Genomic DNA, 7,701 nt, shown 5'->3' with positions numbered 1-7,701 from the left:
GCATTAGCATAACATTAGCATAAGCCTCACGCGAGGCTGGACAGCCCGACCCCCAGGGGGCCCTGCGCCCAGCCGTCGGGCTCGTTCAGCCACTCCCCCCGAAACGTATATAGGCTCAAATGATTTTGAATTTGGGAAGTAATGTTTACAAATGATTTGTACAAAAGTTTGTAAATCAAACTTTGTAAACCTGTAAAATAAATCCGCAGGAGAAATGGAAGTTTGTGTATGTGAAAAAAAATTTATCCTTTGACAAAGACATTTGTATTTGCTACAAAGACAGACTCTCTGAATAACACTACGCAAATGGTCAGTGGTGAGGGTTTAACACATAAAAGAAATGCTTTTGTAAATGTCTGTGTACAGATAAAAAGCTGAAAACTGTCAAACTCAGCAGGTCACACACAACAGAGTTTCACAGTTTCCTGCTCTGTATCAGCACAGTTGTTGACAAAACCATTTATTTATTTAGTGTTTTTGTTAAACCTCAACACTGATCATTTCTTCATAGTTTTGAGTCACAAAGTCTTTTTTTTTTGTAACAAATACAAATGTCTTTGTCAAAAGGAAAAAATAATTTTCCCATGCACAGACTTGACTCCCTCATACAGATTCATTTCACAGGTTTACAAAGGTTGATTTACAACTACAAATGTTGGAATTATTTGTGAACATCACTTCACAAGTTCAAAATCATTTGGTCCCTAATTTGAGCCTATATCGGTGTGGGGTGGAGTCATGAATATGACTTACCATTTTTGTGGAGGACGACAAGGTGTGGTGTTGGCCCGAGTTGGATTCCGGCATCCCTATGAAAACATACAATGGTACTGTATTAAATACAATGACTTTCCATTGCAGGGCAAAGTTGTAGATAAAGTGGTATTTTACACCTTGTAGAGTCTTGGTCAGTAAAGTGATAAATCAAACAGAGTTGTTACTGAGCAGTTCCTCATTAATTCATCATTATATCATCAAATAAATTCCTTAACAACCAGAGACAGCAAGTTTCCAAACAAGTATATTAACTGTCATCACTAATTTATCAAAAAACCAACATGGATGTGATTACAAATATGAATACTTGTGTTGAAACTTGTCGTCTCTATTCATTGTGAAGTAATTCATTGTGATATAATGACAAAGTACTGAGGAGCTACTCTGTAACAACTCTGCTTGATGCATCACTTTGCTCACCAAAGCTATGCAAGCTGTGAAAAAAAAAAAAAAAAAGTTCCCTTTAGTTTCCAACATAGTTCTGTTCTAATGTGTTGTAAATTACCCTCTAAGAACATAATTCTAGTTTTGTCTAATTTGATATCAAGTACAGCTTGTTATGTCTTATTAGTGTACAGTGAAAAGTGCAAATAAGATTTGCATTTGTAAAAAGAAAAACTGAACTGAAAAATAAAAGCTGAGCAGCTGATATCAGTGTCGAGGTAACACAAAGACACTGTGGAAGACGGTGCTTTTGCCAAATCTGTGCAGATACAGAGCAGCAAACTGTAGAACTTGATGCTCAAAATTCCTACACAGTGTACGACCCCGAGGTTACAAGTACAATTTTGACTCCATCCTTACACTTTAAAAATGATTGGACAAAGACGGTCCAATCAAAAAGCAGATTCCACTCAGGGGGCAGGTGGTTCTGTTGCCTTCATCTGTCGCAGATCCTGAACAGTGTAGTAGATATTAAAGCCATCTTGAAAATCTACCACATCTTTCAGGATGTGCGATAGAGATGAAGATACCAGAACCACCTGCCCTCTAATTGGACTCTGCTTTGTGATTGGACCGTCTTTGTCCAATCATTTTAAAGTGTAAGGATGGCGTCAAAAGTGTGCTTGTAAATTCAGTGTCACACACTGTGTAGGAACTTTGAACACCAAGTTTTACACAGTTGTCTGCTTTGTATCTATACACAGACACTGACAAAAGCAGTTCGTCCACGGTGTCTTTGTGTTACCTCACCACTAATTTCATTTGGTCAGATTTTAAAATCACACGGTCTTTTTATAAATACAAATCTCCTCTACACAAGCACAATGTCTTCACATGTATATACTTGAGTTTCTCATACAGATTTTGCAGGTTTACAAAGATTGATTTAAAACTACATTTGGAATTATTTGTGAACATCACTTTATCAGCTCAAAATCCTTTTGATCCTAGTTTAGGTATAGGCATGTGATGGAGTCATGCCCATGACTTACCATTTTTTGCTGGGTGTGGGGCACCATACAGGATGTGGTCCTGGCATCTCTATGAAAACATGCAGTTATACGAAAATACATTTTCCATTGCAGGGCAAATCAAGACATTTTAGGCAGCTTTTCACAAAACAATATTGAGAAACATTTTTACTTTAAATAATTCATTTCACTTACCATTATAAACTCAGTCCACTGCAAGTTATGAAGTTAGCTCCCATCAGTCTCAAAGGAGGTTATCACACACAGCTCCAACTGCAGACACTGTTAACAGGAATCCTGGAAAGACTTTTAAAACCTTACATTACTTGGTTGTGGTTTAAGTGGCATTTACTGGTGCCAAAAAAAAGAGAAGTTTTTCTTTTGTTTGTTTTGTTTTTTTAAACCTTACTGATTGGACAATGACAATCCAATCACAAAGTTCAGTCAGAGGGCAGGTCATTCAGTTGCCTTCAGCTCCATGGCAGATCCTGAAAGGTGTAGTAGATTTTCAAGCCCATGCTGTCCTCCATCTTGAAAATCTACTACACCTTTCAGGGTATAGGCAGAGATGAAGGTAAAGGAACCACCTGCTCTCTGATTGGACTCTGCTTTGTGGGATTATCGCTGTCCAATCAGATTAAGTTAAAAAAAAAAAAAAAAAAAAAAAAGAGTCAGAATGTGTACTTGTAATTTTTGAGCATAGGGGTGGGCGATCTGGCCAAAGGTCATATGTCAATCTTTCGAGCTTTATCACGATCTACATTGTTTCCACTGACTTTATTGTGAAAGTCCTAACCGGAAGTAATGGCGTCTTTTTCCGCCGCTTTGACACCAGCTCCAGATGTTAGCTAGCTAGCAGCTCTTCCTCAACAATGTTGTCTTACATGTATAAATTGTGCCACAACCAGTCACATTTCTCGCTGAGCTCATATGGAGGATTCTTCTGGACAGCACAGTTATTTATGAGGTTTTTTACATCTGTATATATAGAATAAGTCGCTGCTAACCAGCTGCTAACCCGCTGCTAACCCGCTGCCCCGCCTCCTGTGTGCCGCCTTTACCACAGGTGTCTCATTGGCTGGTGACGTCAGCTCTTGTTCTGCTCAGGTGAAGAATAATATATAATATAATATAATATGATATAATATAATATATGTCTGTGAGCCAAATGCAGTAGGCTGCAGAACAGCTGCGGTTAGCAGGCTAGCTGCGGTTAGCAGGCTAGCTGTTTAACAGGTGGCAGTGGGCAGGTTAGCAGCATTAACCTTGGACATTAACCAGGGCTATTTAAATATAGCAGCTTTAATGAAGGCATCTGTACATTCATATTAAAAGTTGATCGTATGCCAAAGTAAGATCACCCACCCCTAGTTTCACAGTTGTCTGCTCTGTATCTGCACAAAGATTTTAACAAAAGCACAACTTCTGTCTCATCGTCTCTGCATCAGCTCACCACTGGTGTCTCCAACAATAAAATCACTTCTCAGAGATTCAGCAGCTACAAAAACTCTGTTCAACATATCCAGCGTCTCATTTGTGCCGAGTTTCCCTCTTTGCAAACAAAACAATAAGCATCAATATTTCAGTTCATTTCTCTTATGATGCAAAGGACTCATCCTCCAACCAAACAGGCTCTGATGAATAAAGTGACCTCTCTTACCTTCGGTGCTGCAGAGGAGCAGGTCCGCTGGAGGCTGTTGACAGAGCAAAGCCTCAGTTTCTGCCTCATGTTTGTTTGTTGTTGCTTTTTAAAGAAGAAGACGCGCGTTTTCTGCCCAATCAGGCAGGAGGGCAGCGGATAAACAGCGGCTCTCTGCTGCTCTGCTGCTTCCTCTTCCTGCTCCACCGGCCTCCACACTGCCACAAGGATCAGCGTGTTTCTGCGTGTTTGTTCCAGGTTTATATTTCTTACATTACTCACATCATTCTGGCAAAGACTCGACCGAGTCTAACCAGTTTGTTTCCGGTTTGTCTCACGGACACACGGGAAATATTAAAGCAGCAAACATGAAGGCCAGAAACAACAGGAAGTGCCGGTGAAGGAAATGTTTAAAGTTGATAAACTGCAGCGGTGAGTGAAGGTAGAAGCCCAACAGCAGCTGTGCACAAAGTTTAACTTACTGGTAAATAATAATCACAACATTCAGAAACATACAGTTCATTCGTTTGAAAGCAAGTTTGAATAAATAAAAGGCTGAAATGTCTCCAGTGCTTCCTGGGCCCCGGGAACAGTGAAGTCTGTGTCTGAAAACACGTCACTCTGTCCTGAAGCTGGAAACCAGAGAATCCTCCAGAGACAACACAACGGCACTGACTCTGAAATGTTCGCAGCTGTGTCTTCCATCAAAACACTGATTAAAATCTGTGAGTGATCAATGAAAATGTTTAATGCAGGAAATGCATCAGTCTTTAATTGAATCACTCACACTGAGAGCAAATGAACAAATACAGCAGAAAAACAGACTCTGGAACGATCGACTGAAAAAGTCAAAGGTTTGTTCTCATCTACAGCTGAAATTAAATGAGTTACCTTGCTGACCCTATAATCTACAGTAGCTCTGTTGTGTCTCATTTGGCTTTAAATTGGGTACGAAATTTGAAATTTGAATCTCATTTTGGGCCAAGAAATGATATAAACATTTTATGGCCTCATAGCATCAGAGCCCCGTTCATTGTTAAAGAGCAAACCGGGTCGACATCGAACATTAATGTTCCCTCTTTGGTTTCTAACTTCAGTGAAGAGCTGCATGTTCACAAATATTGACCAAACTGTTCTGAGGCACAGGAATAAGAACAGTGAGTTCTGTCAGAGGGTTGGTTCTCCTTTTAATGCACAATCCTGATTATGATTGTAGAGTCCAATCCATGATTATAGTGGTCTGTCCTCAAAGCATCTGGTGCAGAAAAATAACAGACTAAATTATAAACATTAAGGTCATTACAAAAGCCTATAGAAGACTTCAATAGAATTATCATATAAACTTGAAACTGAAAAAAAATCCATGATAGAACTGAGATTTCTGACACATGTATGTGTTCTAGGATAAAACGCTGGACTGAATGAATGTGAGCAAAGCAGGACAAGCAGGTTCCAGTTGAAGGTATTTAATCTTTTGCTTGCAGTCAGTCGGGTGTGAGTGGTTACATGTCTACAAATGAAAGAAAGCGAACATACAGGTCAAATTCTATCACTTTATCTTGAATAAATCAACAAACAATTCTAAATCAAAATCAGTACATACATTATCGCTTTAAATATATAATCGTGGGAGAACAAACCAAGGAGATTAAATGTACCACTGAACAACAAAATACACATGACTTGAGGAAATATAAAGAAATAAACTACTCAGTCGACACACTCAGGAACAAAGGTGAGAGCAGCTCAGCTGAAGGACAAATGGAGAATGAGCTCAGGACACAGAACAAAGAAAACTCAAGACACCTGTGTGAGCTGCCCAGTTCTCCACCTGTGCTCCTCAGCCCAGCAGTCATGTGACCCCACTTCCCACAGGACGCTTTATTTAAGTATCATTTAAAAAGAAAATGCAGTACTCCATTTTGCATTTTCATTTTCACATACTCATGTGTGTACTCATCTACGAACACATTAAAATGATGATTTTCAAAGACTGAACCTGCTCTGCAGTGACAGTATTTAAACATAATGAACAAACAGCTCCTCAGGCCACTGCATTTACATGTCACTGCGCTCTTTAGGGCTCTAAATGAAAATGCACTCAGTCCTCTCATTGAGGCAGGTCATCAGTGAGGACGTCACTTCCTTGTCAATTGTAGTGTTTCTGTCACTGGGGCAGTGGTTGTAGCTTGTTCCCTGTAAGGAAATGACCAGAGATGAGATTTAAAGATTTTTAAATGTATTACAATAAGTGATAAGATGCTGAGAGACAGTCTCATCTCATTAGTAAACACTCAGTAAACTCAGAATAACAAATCTAAATAAATGCAGGTGAAAGACCTTGTAAATGTTTGTTGTCTCCATGTTGCAGCACTGAGAGTCACTCAGCAGCAGTTTGTTGACTGATAAATCAAAGTTTAGGAGGATGTGCACACAATGAACGCACACGTGAACGCGCAGCGCCAGATCGAGAACGTTTTTCGCTCGTTCTCATCGCCCAAAGGCATGATGGGAGTGACACTACTGCGCAGTCTCTATGGGCCGCATAACGCGGAAGTAACCCGGAAGCCAGAAACTTTTTCGGCGTATGCGCCAGGCGAGCAACTTGTATTGAACTGAATGGCGCCATTTTTAGATCCGTCATCCATGGTCGCCCACCCCTTCTCACAAATAATCTCAAAGTTTCTTATTCTATGAAATAAACCTTCATGAGAAATTAAAGTTTGAAGAGATCTGAATTTGTAAAAAGAAAAAAAAAGATTGTGTGAATAAAAACTATGAACAAAGACACTATGAAAACTGTGCCTTTGTCAACGTCTGTGAACAGATATTCAGCAGAAAACAGTTTGGACCAAGTTGCATTTCTACTCGGTTTTAACACCTGAATCCGATTGGACAGTTACAGTCCGATCACAAAGCAGAGTCTGATCAGGGGGCAGGTGGTTCTGTTACCTGCTCACCTGTGTGAGCTGCCCAGTCAGCACACCTGTGCTCAGGTCAACAGTCATCTGTACCAACACTTCCAGCAGGATGCGTTAAGTAAAAATTAAAAAGAAAATGCAGTAATCCAGTTAGCATTTTCCTTTTCACATACTCATGTGGGCGCTCTATGACCATATCAAAATGAAAATTGAAAATCTGTTTGACAATCAGTTTTCACCAGCTCTACAGTGAAAATATTCATAAACAGTAAGCAAACAGCGCCCTCAGTCCATTCCTTCAGATGTACATGTCACTACGCTCTTCACAGCAGAGATGCAACCAGCTGAGGGCATCAGTGCAGACCAGTGTGATCAGAAACTTTGTGATCTCTCAAGAGCCACTTTAATTTGTTTCCCTCAGTGAACTAAATATTGCCAGCCTTAGCTTCTATCAGGACATCTTACTGTGATGAATCTTTAAGAATCAGGGGAGGAACAAAATGTCACAAAAAGAGTTTGTATGTGGAAGTGTCTAAAAGGAGATACTTCTCCTGGATGATGTGCTCCACCTTCTGATCACAGCTCCTCTGCAGAGCTCCGTCTCTCTAAAGACGCACTTTGCCTTCAACTGGCTGCTGATCTATAAATGAAATGAAAGTCTTCTTCAAGACGTGGACTTCCTCCAACTTTTCTTTCATCCTTTTCCTTGGTGTCACACTGTTTCTCTCTGGCTTTTGTGGACTCAAACTCCTTCACCGGGTTGTCCTGTTTCCATTGATACTAAGGACTCTGTCTCATCCAGCCACTTCCTCCTCTCTTGCCCCCAGCTGTTATTTTTGCTGGCTATCTGCTCCTTCAGAGCAACGTTTTCTGCAGCCAGCTCCTCGTTTTCCCGCTTTGAGTCCAGGAGGGTTTGTCAGAGAGCGTGCATCATTTTGCTGGGAGTACG

The sequence above is a fragment of the Trachinotus anak genome, unplaced genomic scaffold (genome assembly GCF_046630095.1).
Source record: "Trachinotus anak isolate AG129_WGS33_773 ecotype Australia unplaced genomic scaffold, CSIRO_AGI_Tana_v1 ptg000020l, whole genome shotgun sequence".
Lineage (NCBI taxonomy): Eukaryota > Metazoa > Chordata > Actinopteri > Carangiformes > Carangidae > Trachinotus > Trachinotus anak.
The sequence above is the reverse complement of the archived record's forward strand: the minus strand, read 5'-3'. Positions refer to the sequence as shown.